This window comes from Orcinus orca, chromosome 7 (genome assembly GCF_937001465.1).
Source record: "Orcinus orca chromosome 7, mOrcOrc1.1, whole genome shotgun sequence".
In the NCBI taxonomy this organism is placed as follows: Eukaryota; Metazoa; Chordata; class Mammalia; order Artiodactyla; family Delphinidae; genus Orcinus; species Orcinus orca.
This window is the reverse complement of record NC_064565.1, coordinates 2,029,204-2,052,415: the sequence shown is the minus strand read 5'-3', so window position 1 is coordinate 2,052,415 and position 23,212 is coordinate 2,029,204. Positions and strand designations below refer to the sequence as shown.

At 43.3% G+C, this 23,212-nt stretch overlaps 1 long non-coding RNA gene across 3 annotated transcripts in view; it reads right to left on the bottom strand.

The window, feature by feature from the left end:
- Positions 1-402: 402 nt before the first annotated feature.
- The window catches only part of LOC125965015 (uncharacterized), a 482,945-nt gene continuing 460,135 nt past the window's right edge, over positions 403-23,212 (bottom strand). For all 3 annotated transcript variants that reach the window (XR_007478440.1, XR_007478439.1, XR_007478438.1), the window contains exon 3: positions 403-556. This is a non-coding gene — a long non-coding RNA (uncharacterized LOC125965015). The remainder of the gene's footprint in view (positions 557-23,212) is intronic.

The following is a 23,212-nucleotide window of genomic DNA, read 5'->3' as shown; positions in this document are numbered from 1 at the left end:
CCTATGCTTTAAATGCAATTCCAGTCTACCTCCTGAAATCGGTTTCCTGCAATTCTGTCCCGCTTTCAAGTCCTCTTGGCAGCCTTACTTCAGTATATTTTTGGATGATAGCTGTCATTTATAACTCTGCAGGATTGTGAATTACAGTGCCCCTGAGCTGTTTTCTTCAACTCGCTTTCCTGTGAGCTGGCCCCAACACCACATGATTGCTTCAGGCCCTAATCTGGTTACGGCAAGGCACGCTGAGCCTTTGGTTAATTCCTCTTCCTGGTGGGAAATGAGGGTTAAATTTGCCCGTCCAGACAACTCCAGCTAGTCTCTCATTGGTTCTCCGTAGTCATGTTCATCTTCCGCAGAAATTGCAAACTGGGCCAAACAGGAGGTTAAAGGCACTGACTCTCCAAGTCGGGAGAGTGTTAGTAAAGCGTCTGGAATGTTGCACCCGAGTACCAGGGGACGAAAACTGAGATATATTGGAACACGTCTCCCGATCACACGGTTGATCATACTCTGGGTTCCACATACATGTTTTAGCTGAAGGAAGAATACCTTAAACCTGGAGAGTTGAGACCCGTGGAATGGGTACCATGCAATATGACTTCAAAGGGTCTTCATTTGCTCACCGAACCTCTCCAATGTTATCACTGCTGCGTTTATGCCCCTGTACACACGCTCGATTCTCCTTCAGAGACATAGCAATCCATAGGTTTTAAGATACTTACTAGTCAGGTACATTCTTAGGCGTTTAATATGGGGTGTTGAGTCCATTTCGTTGAGCAAGGAGTAGCTCTTGTCTATACCATATTTGGCTTAAGGAACTTTATCTGTGCTCATTTCAATCTCTGGTTTTATGCAGCACCCCAACTCACCTTTCCCCTTAAGCAAGCATAAGTTGCTTTTCTAAATTTGAGACCCTGTTCTGTTTTATAATTCAGTTCCTGTGTAGCCAAGTTTACATTACGTGTACTAGTGATATCTTATAATATTTCTTTTTCTGTGTGACTTGTTTCAGTTAGAATCATCATATCTGAATCCACTCATTATGCTGCTACGGGCCTGATCACATAGATTTGATTGCTGAGTGATATTGCATTGTACGTAAGTACCACAACTTCTTTATCCATTTTTCACTTTCTGCGATATTGAACTTGTACCGTAAACGAGGTTCTTATAAACAGAGCCATCGCAACCTTTGGGATGCCTGTGTCTTTTTTATTTTAAATTCCTTAAGAAATAGGACCATAAGTGGAAGTGCCCTAGGCTCTGTTGCTTTGATTTTTAGATGTTTCAGGAAACACCATACACTTCTCCCCAGTGGCTGTTGGCAATTTACATCCCGCCCATCAGCATAACAAGGCTCCTAGTTCTCCATGGCCTGTCCTGCCTTTCTGGATTTTACACTTTTTTCAGACGGCCGTTTTGACCGGGGGGAAGTGAGACTTCATTGTAGTGCAGATTTCCTTTGCAAGCTTGCTTGGTTGGCCAAAAAGGGCATAAGCGTTTTTTCCTGAATATATTCAGGAAAAAACGCATACGCCCTTTTTGGCCAAGTGCATCATTGTGGACGTTTTGCCTCTTTTCCTATGCTTTAAATGCAATTCCAGTCTACCTCCTGAAATCGGTTTCCTGCAATTCTGCCTTGCTTTCAAGTCCTCTTTTGAGCCTTACTTCAGTATATTTTTGGACGATAGCTGTCATTTATAACTCTGCAGGTTTGTGAATTACAGTGCCCCTGAGCTCCTCTCTTCAACTCGCTTTCTTGTGAGCTGGCCACAACCCCGCAGGATTGCTTCAGGTCCTAAACTGGTTCCGGCACGGCATGCTGAGCCTTTGGTTAATTTTTCTTCCTGGTGGGAAATGAGAGTTAAATTTGCCCGTCCAGAAAACTGCAGCTGGTCTCTCATTGGTTCTCACTATTCCTGTTCATCTTCCGCAGAAATTGCAAACTGGGCCAAACAGGAGGTTAAAGGCACTGACTCTCCAAGCCGGGAGAGTGTTAGTAAAGCGTCTGGAATGTTGCACCCGAGTACCAGGGAACGAAAACTGAGACATATTTGAAAATGTCTCCCGATCACACGGTTGATCATACTCTGGGTTCCACGTGCATGCTTTAGCTGAAGGAAGAATACCTTAAACCTGGAGAGTTGAGACCCGTGGAATGAGTACCATGCAATATGAATTCAAAGGGTCTTCATTTGCTCTCCGAACCTCTCCGATGTTATCACTGCTGTGTTTATGCACCTGTACACATGCTTGATTCTCTTTCAGAGAGATAGCCATCCATAGGTTTTAAGATACTTACTAGTCAGGTACATTCTTAGGCGTTTAATATGGGGTGTTGAGTCCATTTCATTGAGCAAGGAGTAGCTCTTGTCTATTCCATATTTGGCTTAAGGAACTTTATCTGTGCTCATTTCAATCTCTGGTTTTATGCAGCACCCCAACTCACCTTTCCCCTTAAGCAAGCATAAGTTGGTGTTCTCAACTTGCGACCCTGTTCTGTTTTGGAATTCAGTTCCTGTGTAGCCAAGTTTACATTTTGTGTGTTAGTGATATCTTATGAAGTTTCTTTTTCTGTGTGACTTATTTCAGTTAGAATCATCATACCTGAATCCACTCATTATGCTGCTAGGGGCCTGATGACATAGATTTCATTGCTGAGTGATACTGCATTGTACGTAAGTACCACAACTTCTTTATCCATTTTTCACTTTCTGCGATATTGCACTTGTACCATAAACGAGGTTATTGTAAACAGAGCCGTCCCAAACTTTGGGGTGGCTGTGTCTTTTTGATTTTAATTTCACTAAGCTATAGGACCATAAGTGGAAGTGCCCTAGGCTCTGTTGCTTTGTTTCTTAGGTGTTTCAGGAAACACCATACACTTCTCCAGAGTGGCTGTTGGCAATTTACATCCCGCCCATCAGCATAACAAGGCTCCCAGTTCTCCATGGCCTGTCCAGGCTTTGTGGATTTTACACTTTTTTCAGATGGCCCTTTTGACCGGGGGTAAGTGAGACTTCATTGTAGTGCAGATTTCCTTTGCAAGCTTGCTTGGTTGGCCAAAAAGTGCGTATGCGTTTTTTCCTGAATATATTCAGGAAAAAACGGATACGCCCTTTTTGGCCAAGTGCATCATTGTCGACGTTCTGCCTCTTTTCTTATGCTTTAAATGCAATTTCAGTCTCTATATATATATTTCCTGAATATATTCAGGAAAAAACGCATACGCCCTTTTTGGCCAAGTACATCATTGTTGACGTTCTGCCTCTTTTCCTATGTTTTAATGCAATTCCAGTCTACCTCCTGAAATCAGATTCCTGCAATTCTGCCCCTCTTTCAAGTCCTCTTTGCAGCCTTACTTCAGTATATTTTTGGACGATAGCTGTCATTTATAACTCTGCAGTTTTGTGAATTACAGTGCCCCTGATCTCCTTTCTTCAACTCACTTTCTTGTGAGCTGCCCGCAACACCGCAGGATTGCTTCAGGCGCTAATCTGTTTCCGGCACGGCACGCTGAGCCTTTGGTTAATTCCTCTTCCTGGTGGGAAATGAGAGTTAAATTTGCCCGTCCAGACACCTCCAGCTAGTCTCTCATTGGTTCTCCCTATACCTGTTCATCTTCCGCAGAAACTGCTAACTGGGCCAAACAGGAGATTAAAGGCACAGACTCTCCAAGTCGGGAGAGTGTTAGTAAAGCATCTGGAATGTTGCACCCGAGTACCAGGGGACGAAAACTGAGACATATTTGAATACGTCTCCCGATCACATGGTTGATCATACTCTGGGTTCCACATGCATGTTTTAGCTGAAGGAAGAATATCTTAAACCTGGAGAGTTGAGACCCGTGGAATGAGTACCATGCAATATGATTTCAAAGGGTCTTCATTTGTTCACCGAACCTCTCCAATCCTGTCACAGCTGTTTTCATGCCCCTGTTCACACGGTTGATTCTCTTTCAGAGACATAGCCATCCATAGGTTTTAAGATACTTACTAGTCAGGTACATTCTTAGGCGTTTAATATGGGGTGTTGAGTCCATTTCGTTGAGCAAGGAGTAGCTCTTGTCTATTCCATATTTGGCTTAAGGAACTTTATCTGTGCTCATTTCAATCTCTGGTTTTATGCAGCACCCCAACTCACCTTTCCCCTTAAGCAAGCATAAGTTGGTTTTCTCAATTAGAGACCCTGTTCTGTTTTGGAATTCAGTTCTTGTGTAGCCAAGTTTACATTCCGTGTATTAGTGATATCTTATGATGTTTCTTTTCTGTGTGACTTATTTCAGTTAGAATTATAATACCTGAATCAACTCATTATGCTGCTACGGGCCTGATGACATAGATTTGATTGCTGAGTGATATTGCATTGTACGTAAGTACCACAACTTCTTTATCCATTTTTCAGTTTCTGCGATATTGAACTTGTACCGTAAACGAGGTTCTTGTAAACAGAGCCGTCCCAAACTTTGGGGTGGCTGTGTCTTTTTTATTTTAATTTCCCTAAGCTATAGGACCATAAGTGGAAGTGCCCTAGGCTCTGTTGCTTTGTTTTATAGATGTTTCAGGAAACACCATACACTTCTCCCAAGTGGCTGTTGGCAATTTACATCCCGCCCATCAGCATAACAAGGCTCCCAGTTCTCCATGGCCTGTCCTGCCTTTGTGGATTTTACACTTTTTTGCGATGGCCATTTTGACATGGGGGAAGTGAGACTTCATTGTAGTGCAGATTTCTTTGCAAGCTTTCTTGGTTGGCCAAAAAGGGCGTATGCATTTTTTCCTGAATATATTCAGGAAAAAACGCATACGCCGTTTTTGGCCAAGTGCATCATTGTGGACGTTCTGCCTCTTTTCCTATGCTTTAAATGCAATTCCAGTCTTCCTCCTGAAATCGGTTTCCTGCAATTCTGCCCCGCTTTCAAGTCCTCTTGGCAGCCTTACTTCAGTATATTTTTGGACGATAGCTGTCATTTATCACTCTGCAGGTTTGTGAATTACAGTGCCCCTGAGCTCCTTTCTTCAACTCCCTTTCTTGTGAGCTGGCCGCAACACCGTAAGATGGCCTCACACCCTAATCTTGTTCCGGCACAGCACGCTGAGCCTTTGGTTAATTCCTCTTCCTGGTGGGAAATGAGAGTAAAATTTGCCCGTCCAGACACCTCCAGCTAGTCTCTCATTGGTTCTCCCTATTCCTGTTCATGTTCCGCAGAAATTGCAAACTGGAGAAATATGAGGTTAAAGGCACTGACTCTCCAAGTCGGGAGAGTGTTAGTAAACCGTCAGGAATGTTGCACCCGAATACCAGGGGACGATAACTGAGATATTTGAACACGTCTCCCAATCACACGGTGGATCATACTCTGGGATTCACATGCATGTTTTAGCTGAAGGAAGAATACCTTAATCCTGGAGAGTTGAGACCTGTGGAATGGGTACCATGCAATATGACAGCAAAGGGTTTTCATTTGCTCACCGAACCTCTAAAATCCTATCACTGCTGCGTTTATGCCCCTGAATACACGCTTGATTCTATTTCGGAGACATAGCAATCCATAGGTTTTAAGATACTTACTAGTCAGGTACATTATTAGGCGTTTAACCCGGGGTGTTGAGTCCATTTCGTTGAGCAAGGAGTAGCTCTTGTCTATACCATATTTGGCTTAAAGAAATTTATCTGTGCTCATTTCAATGTCTGGTTTTATGCAGCGCCCCAACTCACCTTTCCCCTTAAGTAATCATAAGTTGGTTTTCTAAATTTGAGACCCTCTTCTGTTTTGTAATTCAGTTCTTGTGTAGTCAAGTTTACATTCCGTGTATTAGTGATATCTTATGATGTTTCTTTATCTGTGTGACTTATTTCAGCTAGAATCATCATACCTGAATCCTCTCATTATGCTGCTATGGGCCTGATGACATAGATATCATTGATGAGTGATATTGCATTGTACGTAAGTAGCACAAATTCTTTATCCATTTTTCACTTTCCGCGATATTGATCTTGTACCGTAAACGAGGTTCTTGTAAACAGAGCCGTCCCATACTTTGGGGTGGCTGTGTCTTTTTGATTTTAATTTCCCTAAGCTATAGGACCATAAGTGGAAGTGCCCTAGGCTCTGTTACTTTGTTTTTTAGATGTTTCAGGAAACACCATACACTTCTCCAGAGTGGCTGTTGGCAGTTTACATCCCGCCCATCAGCATAACCAGGCTCCCAGTTCTCCATGGCCTGTGAACCTTTCTGGATTTTACACTTTTTTCAGATGGCCCTTTTGAGCGGGGGGAAGTGAGACTTCATTGTAGTGCAGATTTCCTTTGCAAGCTTGCTTGGTTGGCCAAAAAGGGCGTATGCGTTTTTTCCTGAATATATTCAGGAAAAAACGCATACGCCCTTTTTGCCCAAGTGCATCATTGTGGACGTTCTGCCTCTTTTCCTATGCTTGAAATGCAATTCTAGTCTACCTCCTGAAATCGGTTTCCTGCAATTCTGCCCCACTTTCAAGTCCTCTTGGCAGCCTTACTTCAGTATATTTTTGGATGATAGCTGTCATTTATAACTCTGCAGGTTTGTGAATTACAGTGCCACTGAGCTCCTTTCTTCAACTCGCTTTCCTGTGAACTGGCCCCAACACTGCAGGATGGCTTCAGGCCCTAATGTGGTTCCGGCACGGCACGCTGAGACTTTGGTTAATTCCTCTTCCTGGTGGGAAATCAGAGTTAAATTTGCGCGTCCAGACACCTCCGGCTAGTCTCTCATTGGTTCTCCCTATACCTGTTCATCTTCCGCAGAAACTGCTAACTGGGCCAAACAGGAGATTAAAGGCACAGACTCTCCAAGTCGGGAGAGTGTTAGTAAAGCATCTGGAATGTTGCACCCGAGTACCAGGGGACAAATACTGAGACATATTTGAATACGTCTCCCGATCACATGGTTGATCATACTCTGGGTTCCACATGCATGTTTTAGCTGAAGGAAGAATATCTTAAACCTGGATAGTTGAGACCCGTGGAATGAGTACCATGCAATATGATTTCAAAGGGTCTTCATTTGTTCACCGAACCTCTCCAATCCTGTCACAGCTGTTTTCATGCCCCTGTTCACACGGTTGATTCTCTTTCAGAGACATAGCCATCCATAGGTTTTAAGATACTTACTAGTCAGGTACATTCTTAGGCATTTAAACCGGGTGTGGTGTCCATTTCATTGAGCAAGGAGTAGCTCTTGTCTATTCCATATTTGGCTTAAGGAACTTTATCTGTGCTCATTTCAATCTCTGGTTTTATGCAGCATCCCAACTCACCTTTCCCCTTAAGTAAGCATAAGTTGGTTTTCTCAATTTGAGACCCTGTTCTGTTTTGGAATTCAGTTCTTGTGTAGCCAAGTTTACATTCCGTGTATTAGTGATATCTTATGATGTTTCTTTTTCTGTGTGACTTATTTCAGTTAGAATCATCATACCTGAATCCACTCATTATGCTGCTACAAGCCTGATGACATAGATTTCATTGCTGAGTGATACTGCATTGTACGTAAGTACCACAACTTCTTTATCCATTTTTCACTTTCTGCGATATTGAACTTGTACCGTAAACGAGGTTCTTGTAAACAGAGCCGTCGCAAACTTTGGGGTGGCTGTGTCTTTTTGATTTTAATTTCCCTAAGCTATAGGACCGTAAGTGGAAGTGCCCTAGGCTCTGTTGCTTTGTTTTTTAGGTTTTTCAGGAAACACCATACACTTCTCCCGAGTGGCTGTTGGCAATTTACATCCCGCCCATCAGCATAACAAGGCTCCCAGTTCTCCATGGCCTGTCCTGCCTTTCTGGATTTTACACTTTTTTCAGATGGCCCTTTTGACTGGGGGGAAGTGAGACTTCATTGTAGTGCAGATTTCCTTTGCAAGCTTGCTTGGTCGGCCAAAAAGGGCGTATGCGTTTTTTCCTGAATATATTCAGGAAAAAACGCATACGCCCTTTTCGGCCAAGTGCATCATTGTTGACATTCTGCCTCTTTTCTTATGCTTTAAATGCAATTTCAGTCTATATATATATATTTCCTGAATATATTCAGGAAAAAACGCCTACGCCCTTTTTGGCCAAGTACATCATTGTTGACGTTCTGCCTCTTTTCCTATGCTTTAAATGCAATTCCAGTCTACCTCCTGAAATCAGATTCCTGCAATTCTGCCCCGCTTTCAAGTCCTCTTGGCAGCCTTACTTCAGTATATTTTTGGACGATAGCTGTCATTTATAACTCTGCAGGTTTGTGAATTACAGTGCCCCCGAGTTCCTTTCTTCAACTCGCTTTCTTGTGAGCTGCCCGCAACACCGCAGGATTGCTTCAGGCCCTAATCTGGATTCGGCACGACACGCTGAGCCTTTGGTTAATTCCTCTTCCTGGTGGGAAATGAGAGTTAAATTTGCCCGTCCAGACACCTCCAGCTAGTCTCTCATTGGTTCTCCCTATACCTGTTCATCTTCCGCAGAAACTGCAAACTGGGCCAAACAGGAGGTTAAAGGCACTGACTCTCCAAGTCGGGAGAGTATTAGTAAAGCGTCTGGAATGTTGCACCCGAGTACCAGGGGACGAAAACTGAGACATATTTGAATACCTCTCCCGATCACATGGTTGATCATACTCTGGGTTCCACATGCATGTTTTAGCTGAAGGAAGAATACCTTAAACCTGGAGAGTTGAGACCCGTGGAATGAGTACCATGCAATATGATTTCAAAGGGTCTTCATTTGTTCAACGAACCTCTCCAATCCTGTCACAGCTGTTTTCATGCCCCTGTACACACGGTTGATTCTCTTTCAGAGACATAGCCATCCATAGGTTTTAAGATACTTACTAGTCAGGTACATTCTTAGGCGTTTAAACCGGGTGTTGTGTCCATTTCATTGAGCAAGGAGTAGCTCTTGTCTATTCCATATTTGGCTTAAGGAAATTTATCTGTGCTCATTTCAATCTCTGGTTTTATGCAGCACCCCAACTCACCTTTGCCCTTAAGTAAGCATAAGTTGGTTTTCACAATTTGAGACCCTGTTCTCTTTTGTAAGTCAGTTCCTGTGTAGCCAAGTTTACATTCCGTGTATTAGTGATATCTTATGATGTTTCTTTATCTGTGTGACTTATTTCAGTTAGAATCATCATACCTGAATCCTCTCATTATGCTGCTATGGGCCTGATGACATAGATTTCATTGCTGAGTGATAATGCATTGTACGTAAGTACCACAACTTCTTTATCCATTTTTCAGGTTCTGCGATATTGAACTTGTACCGTAAACGAGGTTCTTGTAAACAGAGCCATCCCAAACTTTGGGGTGGTTGTGTCTTTTTTATTTTAATTTCCCTAAGCTATAGGACCATAAGTGGAAGTGCCCTAGGCTCTGTTGCTTTGTTTTTTAGATGTTTCAGGAAACACCATACATTTCTCCCAAGTGGCTGTTGGCAATTTACATCCCGCCCATCAGCATAACAAGGCTCCCAGTTCTCCTTGGCCTGTCCTGCCTTTGTGGATTTTACACTTTTTTCAGATGGCCCTTTTGACCAGGGGGAAGTGAGACTTCATTGTAGTGCAGATTTCTTTGCAAGCTTGCTTGGTTGGCCAAAAAGGGCGTATGCGTTTTTTCCTGAATATATTCAGGAAAAAATGCATACGCTGTTTTTGGCCAAGTGCATCATTGTGTACGTTCTGCCTCTTTTCCTATGCTTTAAATGCAATTCCAGTCTTCCTCCTGAAATCGGTTTCCTGCAATTCTGCCCCGCTTTCAAGTCCTCTTGGCAGCCTTACTTCAGTATATTTTTGGACGATAGCTGTCATTTATCACTCTGCAGGTTTGTGAATTACAGTGCCCCTGAGCTCCTTTCTTCAACTCCCTTTCTTGTGAGCTGGCCGCAACACCGTAAGATGGCCTCAGACCCTAATCTTGTTCCGGCACGGCACGCTGAGCCTTTGGTTAATTCCTCTTCCTGGTGGGAAATGAGAGTTAAATTTGCCCGTCCAGAAACCTCCAGCTAGTCTCTCATTGGTTCTCCCTATTCCTGTTCATCTTCCGCAGAAATTGCAAACTGGGCCAAACAGGAGGTTAAAGGCACTAACTCTCCAAGTCGGGAGAGTGTTAGTAAAGCGTCTGGAATATTGCACCCGAGTACCAGGGACGAAAACTGAGACATATTTGAACACGTCTCCCGATCACACGGTTGATCATACTCTGGGTTCCACATGCATGTTTTAGCTGAAGGAAGAATACCTTAAACCTGGAGAGTTGAGACCCGTGGAATGGGAACCATGCAATATGACTTCAAAGGGTCTTCATTTGCTCACCAAACCTCTCCAGTCCTATCACTGCTGCGTTTATGCCCCTGTACACACGCTTGATTCTCTTTCTGAGACATAGCAATCCATAGGTTTTAAGATACTTACTAGTCAGGTACATTCTTAGGCGTTTAATATGGGGTGTTGAGTCCATTTCGTTGAGCAAGGAGTAGCTCTTGTCTATTCCATATTTTCCTTAAGGAACTTTATCTGTGCTCATTTCAATCTCTGATTTTATGCAGCACCCCAACTCACCTTTCCCCTTAAGCAAGCATAAGTTGGTTTTGTAAATTTGAGAGCCTGTTCTGTTCTGTAATTCAGTTCCTCTGTAGCCAAGTTTACATTCCGTGTGTTAGTGATATCTTATGATGTTTCTTTTTCTGTGTGACTTATTGCAGATAGAATCATCATACCTGAATCCACTCATTATGCTTCTATGGGCCTGATGACATAGATTTCATTGCTGAGTGATATTGCATTGTACGTAAGTACCACAACTTCTTTATCCATTTTTCACTTTCTGTGATATTGAACTTGTACCGTAAACTACGGTCTTGTAAACAGAGCCATCCCAACATTTGGGGTGACTGTGTCTTTTTGATTTTAATTTCCATAAACTATAGGACCATATGTGGAAGTGTCCTAGGCTGTGTTGCTTTGTTTTTTAGATGTTTCAGGAAACACCATACACTTCTCCAGAGTGGTTGTTGACAATTTACATCCCACCTATCTGCATAATAAGGCTCCCAGTTCTCCATGGCCTGTCCTGCCTTTTTGGATTTTACACTTTTATCAGATGGCCCTTTTGACCGGGGGGAAGTGAGACTTCATTGTAGTGCAGATTTCCATTGCAAGCTTGCTTGGTTGGCCAGAAAGGGCGTATGCGTTTTTTCCTGAATATATTCAGGAAAAAACGCATACGCCCTTTTTGGCCAAGTGCATCATTGTCGACGTTCTGCCTCTTTTCCTGTGCTTTAAATGCAATTCCAGTCTACCTCCTGAAATCGGTTTCCTGCAATTCTGCCCCGCTTTCAAGTCCTCTTGGCAGCCTTACTTCAGTATATTTTTGGATGATAGCTGACATTTATAACTCTGCAGGTTTGTGAATTACAGTGCCCCAGAGCTCTTTTGTTCAACTCGCTTTCTTGTGAGCTGGCCGCAACCCCGCAGGATTGCTTCAGGCCCTAATCTACTTCCGGCACGGCATGCTGAGCCTTTGGTAATTCCTCTTCCTGGTGGGAAATGAGAGTTAAATTTGCCCATCCAGACACCTCCAGCTAGTCTCTCATTGGTTCTCCCAATTCCTGTTCATCTACGGCAGAAATTGCAAACTGGACCAAACAGGAGGTTAAACGCACTGACTCTCCAAATCGGGAGAGTGTTAGTAAAGCGTCTGGAATGTTGCACCCGAGTACCAGGGGACGAAAACTGAGACATATTTGAACACGTCTCACGATCACACGGTTGATCATATTCTGGGTTCCACATGCATGTTTTAGCTGAAGGAAGCATACCTTAAACCTGGAGAGTTGAGACCCGTGGAATGGGTACTATGGAATATGACTTCAAAGGGTTTTCATTTGCTCACCGAACCTCTCCAATCCTATCACTGCTGCGTTTATGCCCCTGTACACATGCTTGATTCTCTTTTGGAGACATAGCAATCCATAGGTTTTAAGATACTTACTAGTCAGGTACATTCTTAGGCGTTTAATATGGGGTGTTGAGTCCATTTCGTTGAGCAAGGAATAGCTCTGGTCTATTACATATTTGGCTTAGGGAACTTTATCTGTGCTCATTTCAATCTCTGGTTTTATGCAGCACCCCAACTCACCTTTCCCCTTAAGGAAGCATAACTTGGTTTTCTAAATTTGAGACCCTGTTCTGTTCTGTAATTCAGTTCCTGTGTAGCCAAGTGTACATTCCGTGTGTTAGTGATATCTTATGATGTATACTTTTCTGTGTGACTTATTTCAGTTAGAATCATCATACCTGAATCCACTCATTATGCTGTTACGGGCCTGATGACATAGATTTCATTGCTGAGTGATATTGCATTGTACGTAAGTACCACAACTTCTTTATCTATTTTTCACTTTCTGCGATATTGAACTTGTACCGTAAACGAGGTTCTTGTAAACAGAGCCGTCCCAAACTTTGGGGTGGCTGTGTCTTTTTGATTTTAATTTCCCTAAGCTATAGGACTGTAAGTGGAAGTGCCTTAGGCTCTGTTACCTTGATATTTTAGGTGTTTCAGGAAACACCATACATTTCTCCTGAGTGGCTGTTGGCAATTTACATCCCGCCCATCAGCATAACAAGGCTACGAGTTCTCCATGGCCTGTCCTGCCTTTCTGGATTTTACACTTTTTTCAGATGGCCCTTTTGAGCGGGGGGAAGTGAGACTTCACTGTAGTGCAGATTTCCTTTGCAAGCTTGCTTGGTTGGCCAAAAAGGGCGTATGCGTTTTTTCCTGAATATATTCAGGAAAAAACGCATACGCCCTTTTTGGCCAAGTGCATCATTGTGGACGTTCTGCCTCTTTTCCTATGCTTTAAATGCAATTCCAGTCTACCTCCTGAAATCGGTTTCCTGCAATTCTGCCCCGCTTTCACGTCTTCTTGGTAGCCTTACTTCAGTATATTTTTAGACGATAGCTGTCATTTATAACTCTGCAGGTTTGTGAATTACAGTGCCCCTGAGCTTCCTTCTTCAACTCGCTTTCCTGTGAGCTGGCCGTAACACCGCAGGATTGCTTTAGGCCCTAATCTGGTTCCGGCTCGGCACGCTGAGCCTTTGGTTAATTCCTGTTCCTCGTGGGAAAAGACAGTTAAATTTAGCTGTCCAGACACCTCCAGCTAGTCTCTCATTGGTTCTCCCTATTCCTGTTCATCTTCCGCAGAAATTGCAAACTGGGCCAAACAGGAGGTAAAAGGCACTGACTCTCCAAGTCGGGAGAGTGTTAGGAAAGCGTCTGGAATGTTGCACCCGAGTACCAGGTGACGAAAACTGAGACATAATTGAACACGTCTCCCGATCACACGGTTGATCATACTCTGGGTTACACATGGATGTTTTAGCTGAAGGAAGAATACCTTAAACCTGGAGAGTTGAGACCCGTGGAATGGGTACCATGCAATATGACTTCAACGGGTGTTCATTTGCTCACCAAACCTCTCCATTCCTATCACTGCTGCGTTTATGCCACTGTACACATGCTTGATTCTCTTTCGGAGACATAGCAATCCCTAGGGTTTAAGATACTTACTAGTCAGGTACATTCTTAGGCGTTTAATATGGGGTGTTGAGTCCACTTCGTTGAGCAAGGAGTAGCTCTTGTCTATTCCATATTTGGCTTAGGGAACTTTATCTGTGCTCATTTCAATCTCTGGTTTTATGCAGCACCCCAACTCACCTTTCCCCTTAAGCAAGCATAAGTTGGTTTTCTAAATTTGAGACCCTGTTCTGTTTTGTAATTCAGTTCCTGTGTAGCCAAGTTTACATTCCGAGTATTAGTGACATCTTATGATGTTTCTTTTTCTGTGTGACTTATTTCAGTTAGAATCATCATACCTGAATCCACTCATTATGCTGCTACGGGCCTGATGACATAGATTTCATTGCTGAGTGATATTGCATTGTACATAAGTACCACAACTTCTTTATCCATTTTTCACTCTCTGCGATATTGAACTTGTACCATAAACCAGGTTGTTGTAAACAGAGCCGTCCCATCTTTTGGGGTGGCTGTGTCTTTTTTATTTTAATTTCCTTAAGCTATAGGACCTTAAGTGGAAGTGCCCTAGGCTCTGTTGCTTTGTTTTTTAGATGTCTCAGGAAACACCATACACTTCTCCCAAGTGGCTGTTGGCAATTTACATCCCGCCCATCAGCATAACAAGGCTCCCAGTTCTCCATGGCCTGTCCTGCCTTTCTGGATTTACACTTTTTTCAGATGGCCCTTTTGACTGGGGGGAAGTGAGACTGCATTGTAGTGCAGATTTCCTTTGCAAGCTTGCTTGGTTGGCCAAAAAGTGCGTATGCGTTTTTTCCTGAATATATTCAGGAAAAAACCCATACGCCCTTTTTGGCCAAGTGCATCCTTGTGGACGTTCTGCCTCTTTTCCTATGCTTTAAATGCAATTCCAGTCTACCTCCTGCAATCGGTTTCCTGCAATTCTGCCCCGCTTTCACGTCCTCTTGGCAGCCTTACTTCAGTATATTTTTGGACGATAGCTGTCCTTTATAACTCTGCAGGTTTGTGAATTACAGTGCCCCTGAGCTCCTTTCTTCAACTCGCTTTCTTTTGAGCTGGCCGCAACACTGCAGGATTGCTTCAGGCTCTAATCTGGATCCGGCTCGGCACGCTGGGCCTTTGGTTAATTCCTCTTCCTGGTGGGAAATGTGAGTTAAATTTGCCCGTCCAGACACCTCCAGCTAGTCTCTCAATGGTTCTCCCTACTCCTGTTCATCTTCCACAGAAATTGCAAACTGGGCCAAACAAGAGGTTAAAGGCACTGACTCTTCAAGTCGGGAGAGTGTTAGTAAAGCGTCTGGGATGTTGCACCCGAGTACCAAGGGACGAAAACTGAGAAATATCTGACAAGTCTCCCGATCACACGGTTGATCATACTCTGGGTTCCACATGCATGTTTTAGCTGAAGGAAGAATACCTTAAACCAGGAGAGTTGAGACCCATGGAATGAGTACCATGCAATATGACTTCAAAGGGTCTGCATTTGCTCACCGAACCTCACAAATCTTATGAGCCCTAAGTGTCCAGCCTTATGTGTCACCCAGCTCTCCGTGTAGATGTGGTAAATGCAGGTTGCATTAGAAGTCTTGAATGAATTACTTAAGTATTGCTCTCTATTTCACTGTCATTGTGTTTTGTTTAAGAATTTTATTTTTATTATGGTATTTAGCTGATTTTCACTGCTTTAATGCTGCTGTACACACTCTTGATTCTCTTACAGAGATATATAAATCCATAGGTTTTATGATCTTACTAGTCAGGTATATTCCTAGGCGTTGAATATGGGGTGTTGAGTCCATTTCGCTGAGCAAGGAGTAGCTCTTGTCTATTCCATATTTGGCATATAGAACTTTATCTCTGCTCATTTCAATCTCTGGTTTTATGCAGCACCCCAACTCACCGTTTCCCTTAAGCAAGCATAAGTTGCTTTTCTAAATTTGAGACCCTGTTCTGTTTTGTAATTCAGTTCCTGTGTAGCCAAGTTTACATTCCGTGTATTAGTGATATCTTATAGTGTTTCTTTATCTGTGTGACTTATTTCAGTTAGAATCATCATACCTGAATCCACTCATTATGCTGCTACGGGCCTGATGACATAGATTTCATTGCTGAGTGATATTGCATTGTACGTAAGTACCACAACTTCTTTATCCATTTTTCACTTTCTGCAATATTGATCTTGTACCGTAAACGAGGTTCTTGTAAACAGAGCCTTCCCAAACTTTGGGGTGGCTGTGTCTTTTTGATTTTAATTTCCCTAATCTATGGGACCATAAGTGGAAGTGCCGTAGGCTCTGTTGCTTTGTTTTTTAGATGTTTCAGGAAACACCATACACTTCTCCCCAGTGGCTGTTGACAATTTACATCCCGCCCATCAGCATAACAAGGCTCCCATTTCTCCATGGCCTGTCCTGCCTTTCTGGATTTTACGCTTTTTTCAGATGGCCCTTTTGACCGGGGGTAAGTGAGACTTCATTGCAGTGCAGATTTCCTTTGCAAGCATGCCTGGTTGGCCAAAAAGGGCGTATGCGTTTTTTCCTGAATATATTCAGGAAAAAACGCATACGCCCTTTTTGGCCAAGTGCATCATTGTGGACGTTCTGCCTCTTTTCCTGTGCTTTAAATGAAATTCCAGTCTACCTCCTGAAATCAGTTTCGTGCAATTCTGCCCCGCTTTCAAGTCCTCTTGGCAGCCTTACTTCAGTATATTTTTGGACGATAGCTGTCATTTATAACTCTGCAGGTTTGTGAATTACAGTGCCCCTGAACTCCTTTCTTCAACTCGCTTTCCTGTGAGCTGGCCGTAACACCGCAGGATTGCTTCAGGCCCTAATCTGGTTCCGGCTCGGCACGCTGAGCCTTTGGATAATTCCTGTTCCTCGTGGGAAATGAGAGTTAAATTTGCCCGTCCAGACACCTCCAGCTGGTCTCTCATTGGTTCTCCCTATTCCTGTTCATCTTCCGCAGTGATTGCAAACTGGGCCAAACAGGAGGTTAAAGGCACTGACTCTCCAAGTCGGGAGAGTGTTAGTAAAGCGTCTGGAATGTTGCACCCGAGTACCAGGGGACGATAACTGAGATATTTGAACACGTCTCCCAATCAGACGGTTGATAATACTCTGGGTTCCACATGCATGTTTTAGCTGAAGGAAGAATACCTTAAACCTGGAGAGTTGAGACCGGTGGATTGGGTACCATGCAATATGACTTCAAAGGGTCTTCATTTGCTCACCGAACCTCTCCAATCCTATCACTGCTGCGTTTATGCCCCTGTACACACGCTTGATTCTCTTTCGGAGACATAGCAATCCATAGGTTTTAAAATACTTACTAGTCAGGTACATTCTTAGGCGTTTAATATGGGGTGTTGAGTCCATTTCATTGAGCAAGGAGTAGCTCTTGTCTATTCCATATTTGGCTTAAGGAACTTTATCTGTGCTCATTTCAATCTCTGCTTTTATGCAGCACCCCAACTCACCTTTCCCCTTAAGCAAGCATAAGTTGGTTTTCTAAATTTGAGACCCTGTTCTGTTTTGTAATTCAGTTCCTGTGTAGCCAAGATTACATTCCGTTTATTAGTGGTATCTTATGATGTTTCTTTTTCTGTGTGACTTATTTCATTTACAATCATCATGTCTCAATCCACTCATTATGCTTGTACGGGCCTGGTGACATAGATTTCATTGATGAGTGGTATTCTGTTGTACATAAGTACCGCAACATCTTAATCCATCATTTGCTCTCTGGGATATTTAACTTGTGCCATAGAAGAGATTCCTGTAAAAAGAGCCGTTCCAAATTTTTGGGGTGGCTGTGTCTTTTTAAAATTAATTTCCCTAAGCTATAGGACCATATGTGGAAGTGCCCTTGGCTCTGTTGCTTTGTTTTTTAGATGTTTCAGGAAACACCATACACTTCTCCCAAGGAGCTGTTGGCAATTTACATCCCGCCCATCAGCATAACAAGGCTACCAGTTCTCCATGGCCTGTCCTGCCTTTCTGGATTTTACACTTTTTTCAGATGGCCCTTTTGACTGTGGGGACGTGAGACTTCATTGTAGTGCAGATTTCCTTTGCAAGCTTGCTTGGTGGGCCAAAAAGGGCGTATGCGTTTTTTTCTGAATATATTCAGGAAAAAACGCATACGCACTTTTTGGCCAAGTGCATCATTGTGGACGTTCTGCCTCTTTTCCTATGCTTTAAATGCAATTCCAGTCTACCTCCTGAAATCGGTTTCCTGCAATTCTGCCCCGCTTTCAAGACCTCTTGGCAGCCTTACTTCAGTATATTTTCGGACGATAGCTGTCATTTATAACTCTGCAGTTTTGTGAATTTCAGTGCCCCTGAGCTCCTTTCTTCTACTCGCTTTCTTGTGAGCTGGCCGCAACATCGCAGGATTGCTTCAGGCCCTAATCTGGTTTCGGCATGCCACGCTGAGCCTTTGCTTAATTCCTCTTCCTGGTGGGAAATGAGAGTTAAATTTGCCTGTCCAGACAGCTCCAGCTAGTCTCTCATTGGTTTTCCCTACTCCTGTTCATCTTCCACAGAAATTGCAAACTGGGCCAAACAGGAGGTTAAAGGCACTGACTCTCCAAGTCGGTTAGTGTCAGTAAAGCGTCTGGAATGTTGCACCCTAGTACCAGGGGATGAAAACTGAGACATAATTGAACACATCTCCCGATCACACGGTTGATCATACCCTGGGTTCCACATGCATGTTTCAGCTGAGGAAGAATACCTTAAAACTGGAGAGTTGAGACCCGTGGAATGGGTACCATGCAATATGACTTCAAAGGGTCTTCATTTGCTCACCCAACCTCTCCAATCCTGTCACTGCTACGTTTATGCCCCTGTACACATGCTTGATTCTCTTTCGGAGACATAGCAATCCATAGGTTTTAAGATACTTACTAGTCAGGTACATTCTTAGGCGTTTAATATGGGGTGTTGAGTCCATTTCGTTGAGCAAGGAGTAGCTCTTGTCTATTCCATATTTGGCTTAAGGAACTTTATCTGTGCTCATGTCCATCTCTGGTTTTATGCAGCACCCCAACTCACCTTTCCCCTTAAGCAAGCATAAGTTGCTTTTCTAAATTTGAGACCCTGTTCCGTTTTTTAATTCAGTTCTTTTGTAGCCAAGTTTACATTCCGAGTATTAGTGATATCTTATGATGTTTCTTTTTCTGTGTGACTTATTTCAGTTAGAATCATCGTACCTCAATCCACTCATTATGCTGCTACGGGCCTGATGACATAGATTTCATTGCTGAGTGATATTGCATTGTACGTAAGTACCACAACTTCTTTATCCATTTTTCACTTTCTGTGATATTCAACTTGTACCGTAAACGAAGTTCTTGTAAACAGATCCGTCCCAAACTTTGGGGTGGCTGGGTCTTTTTGATTTTAATTTCCCTAAGCTATAGGACCATAAGTGGAAGTGCCCTAGGCTCTGTTGCTTTGTTTTTTAGATGTATCAGGAAACACCATACACTTCTCCGGTGTGGCTGTTGGCCATTTACATCCCGCCCATCAGCATAACAAGTCTCCCATTTCTCCATGGCCTGTCCTGCCTTTCTGGATTTTACACTTTTTTCAGATGGCCCTTTTGACTGGGGGGAAGTGAGACTTCATTGTAGTGCACATTTCTTTGCAAGCTTGCTTGGTTGGCCAAAAAGGGCGTATGCGTTTTTTCCTGAATATATTCAGGAAAAAACGCATACGCCCTTTTTGGCCAAGTGCATCATTGTGGACATTCTGCCTCTTTTCCTATGCTTTAAATGCAATTCCAGTCTACGTCCCGAAATCAGTTTCCTGCAATTCTGCCCCGCTTTCAAGTCCTCTTGGCAGCTTTACTTCAGTATATTTTTGGACGATAGCTGTCATTTATAACTCTGCAGGTTTGTGAATTACAGTGCCCCTGAGCTCCTTTCTTCAACTCGCTTTCTTGTGAGCTGGCTGCAACACTGCAGGATTGTTTCAGGCCCTAATCTAGTTCCGGCACGGCATGCTGAGCCTTTGGTTAATACCTCTTCCTGGTGGGAAATGAGAGTTCAATTTGCCCGTCCGGACACCTCGAGCTAGTCTCTCAATGGTTCTCCCTATTCCTGTTCATCTTCCGCAGAAATTGCAAACTGGGCCAAACAGGAGGTTAAAGGTACTGACTCTGCAAGTCGGGAGAGTGTTAGTAAAGCATCTGGAATGTTGCACCCAAGTACCAGGGATGAAAACTGAGACATATTGGAACACGTCTCCCGATCACACGTTTGATAATACTCTGGGTTCCACATGCATGTTTTAGCTGAAGGAAGAATACCTTAAACCTGGAGAGTTGAGACCCGTGGAATGGGTACCATGCAATATGACTTCAAAGGGTCTTCATTTGCTCACCGAACCTCTCCAATCCTGTCACTGCTATGTTTATGCCCCTGTACACACGCTTGATTCTCTTTTGGAGACATAAAAATCCCTAGGTTTTAAGATACTTACTAGTCAGGTACATTCTTAGGCATTTAATATGGGGTGTTGAGTCCATTTCGTTGAGCAAGGAGTAGCTCTTGTCTATTCCATATTTGGCTTAAGGAACTTTATGTGCTCATTTCAATCTCTGGTTTTATGCAGCACCCCAACTCACCTTTCCCCTTAAGCAAGCATAAGTTGGTTTTCTAAATTTGAGACCCTGTTCTGTTTTGTAATTCAGTTCCTGTGTAGCCAAGTTTACATTCCGTGTATTAGTGATATCTTATGATGTTTCTTTTTCTGTGTGACTTATTTCAGTTAGAATCATCATACCTGAATCCACTCATTATGCTGCTACGGGCCTGATGACATAGATTTCATTGCTGAGTGATATTGCACTGTACGTAAGTACCACAACTCCTTTTCCCATTTTTCACTTTCTGCGATATTGAACTTGTACCGTAAATGAGGGTCTTGTAAACAGAGCCATCCCAACCTTTGGGGTGGCTGGGTCTTTTTGATTTTAATTTCCCTAAACTATAGGACCATAAGTGGAAGTGCCCTAGGCTCTGTTGCTTTGTTTTTAGATGTTTCAGGAAACACCATACACTTCTCCGGTGTGGCTGTTGGCCATTTACATCCCGCCCATCAGCATAACAAGGCTCCCATTTCTCCATGGCCTGTCCTGCCTTTCTGGATTTTACGCTTTTTTCAGATGGCCCTTTTGAGCGGGGGGAAGTGAGACTTCATTGTAGTGCAGATTTCTTTGCAAGCTTGCTTGGTTGGCCAAAAAGGGCGTATGCGTTTTTTCCTGAATATATTCAGGAAAAAAGGCATACGCCCTTTTTGGCCAAGTGCATCATTGTGGACATTCTGCCTCTTTTCCTATGCTTTAAATGAAATTCCAATCTACCTCCTGAAATCAGTTTCGTGCAATTCTGCCCCGCTTTCAAGTCCTCTTGGCAGCCTTACTTCAGTATATTTTTGGACGATAGCTGTCATTTATAACTCTGCAGGTTTGTGAATTACAGTGCCCCTGAACTCCTTTCTTCAACTCGCTTTCCTGTGAGCTGGCCGTAACACCGCAGGATTGCTTCAGGCCCTAATCTGGTTCCGGCTCGGCACGCTGAGCCTTTGGTTAATTCCTGTTCCTCGTGGGAAAAGACAGTTAAATTTAGCCGTCCAGACACCTCCAGCTAGTCTCTCATTGGTTCTCCCTATTCCTGTTCATCTTCCGCAGAGATTGCAAACTGGGCCAAACAGGAGGTTAAAGGAACTGACTCTCCAAGTCGGGAGAGTGTTAGTAAAGCATCTGGAATGTTGCACCCGAGTACCAGGGGACGAGAACTGAGATATTTGAACACGTCTCCCGATCAGACGGTTGATCATACTCTGGGTTCCACATGCATGTTTTAGCTGAAGGAAGAATACCTTAAACCTGGAGAGTTGAGACCGGTGGATTGGGTACCATGCAATATGACTTCAAAGGGTCTTCATTTGCTCACCGAACCTCTCCAATCCTATCACTGCTGCGTTTATGCCCCTGTACACACGCTTGATTCTCTTTCGGAGACATAGCAATCCATAGGTTTTAAGATACTTACTAATCAGGTACATTCTTAGGCGTTTAATATGGGGTGTTGAGTCCATTTCATTGAGCAAGGAGTAGCTCTTGTCTATTCCATATTTGGCTTAAGGAACTTTATCTGTGCTCATTTCAATCTCTGCTTTTATGCAGCACCCCAACTCACCTTTCCCCTTAAGCAAGCATAAGTTGGTTTTCTAAATTTGAGACCCTGTTCTGTTTTGTAATTCAGTTCCTGTGTAGCCAAGATTACATTCCGTTTATTAGTGATATCTTATGATGTTTCTTTTTCGGTGTGACTTATTTCATTTACAATCATCATGCCTCAATCCACTCATTATGCTTGTATGGGCCTGGTGACACAGATTTCATTGATGAGTGGTATTCTGTTGTACATAAGTACCGAAACTTCTTTATCCATCATTTGCTCTCTGGGATATTTAACTTGTGCCATAGAAGAGATTCCTGTAAAAAGAGCCGTTCCAAATTTTTGAGCTGGCTGTGTCTTTTTGAAATTAATTTCCCTAAGCTATAGGACCATATGTGGAAGTGCCCTTGGCTCTGTTGCTTTGTTTTTTAGATGTTTCAGGAAACACCATACACTTCTCCCAAGGAGCTGTTGGCAATTTACATCCCGCCCATCAGCATAACAAAGCTACCAGTTCTCCATGGCCTGTCCTGCCTTTCTGGATTTTACATTTTTTCAGATGGCCCTTTTCACTGTGGGGAAGTGAGACTTCATTGTAGTGCAGATTTCCTTTGCAAGCTTGCTTGGTTGGCCAAAAAGGGCGTATGCGTTTTTTTCTGAATATATTCAGGAAAAAACGCATACGCACTTTTTGGCCAAGTGCATCATTGTGGACGTTCTGCCTCTTTTCCTATGCTTTAAATGCAATTCCAGTCTACCTCCTGAAATCGTTTTCCTGCAATTCTGCCCCGCTTTCAAGACCTCTTGGCAGCCTTACTTCAGTATATTTTCGGACGATAGCTGTCATTTATAACTCTGCAGTTTTGTGAATTTCAGTGCCCCTGAGCTCCTTTCTTCAACTCGCTTTCTTGTGAGCTGGCCGCAACACCGCAGGATTGCTTCAGGCCCTAATCTGGTTCCGGCATGCCACGCTGAGCCTTTGCTTAATTCCTCTTCCTGGTGGGAAATGAGAGTTAAATTTGCCCGTCCAGACAGCTCCAGCTAGTCTCTCATTGGTTTTCCCTACTCCTGTTCATCTTCCGCAGAAATTGCAAACTGGGCCAAACAGGAGGTTAAAGGCACTGACTCTCCAAGTCGGTTAGTGTCAGTAAAGCGTCTGGAATGTTGCACCCGAGTACCAGGGGATGAAAACTGAGACATAATTGAACACATCTCCCGATCACACGGTTGATCATACCCTGGGTTCCACATGCATGTTTCAGCTGAAGGAAGAATACCTTAAAACTGGAGAGTTGAGACCCGTGGAATGGGTACCATGCAATATGACTTCAAAGGGTCTTCATTTGCTCACCGAACCTCTCCAATCCTGTCACTGCTGCGTTTATGCCCCTGTACACACGCTTGATTCTCTTTCGGAGACATAGCAATCCATAGGTTTTAAGATACTTACTA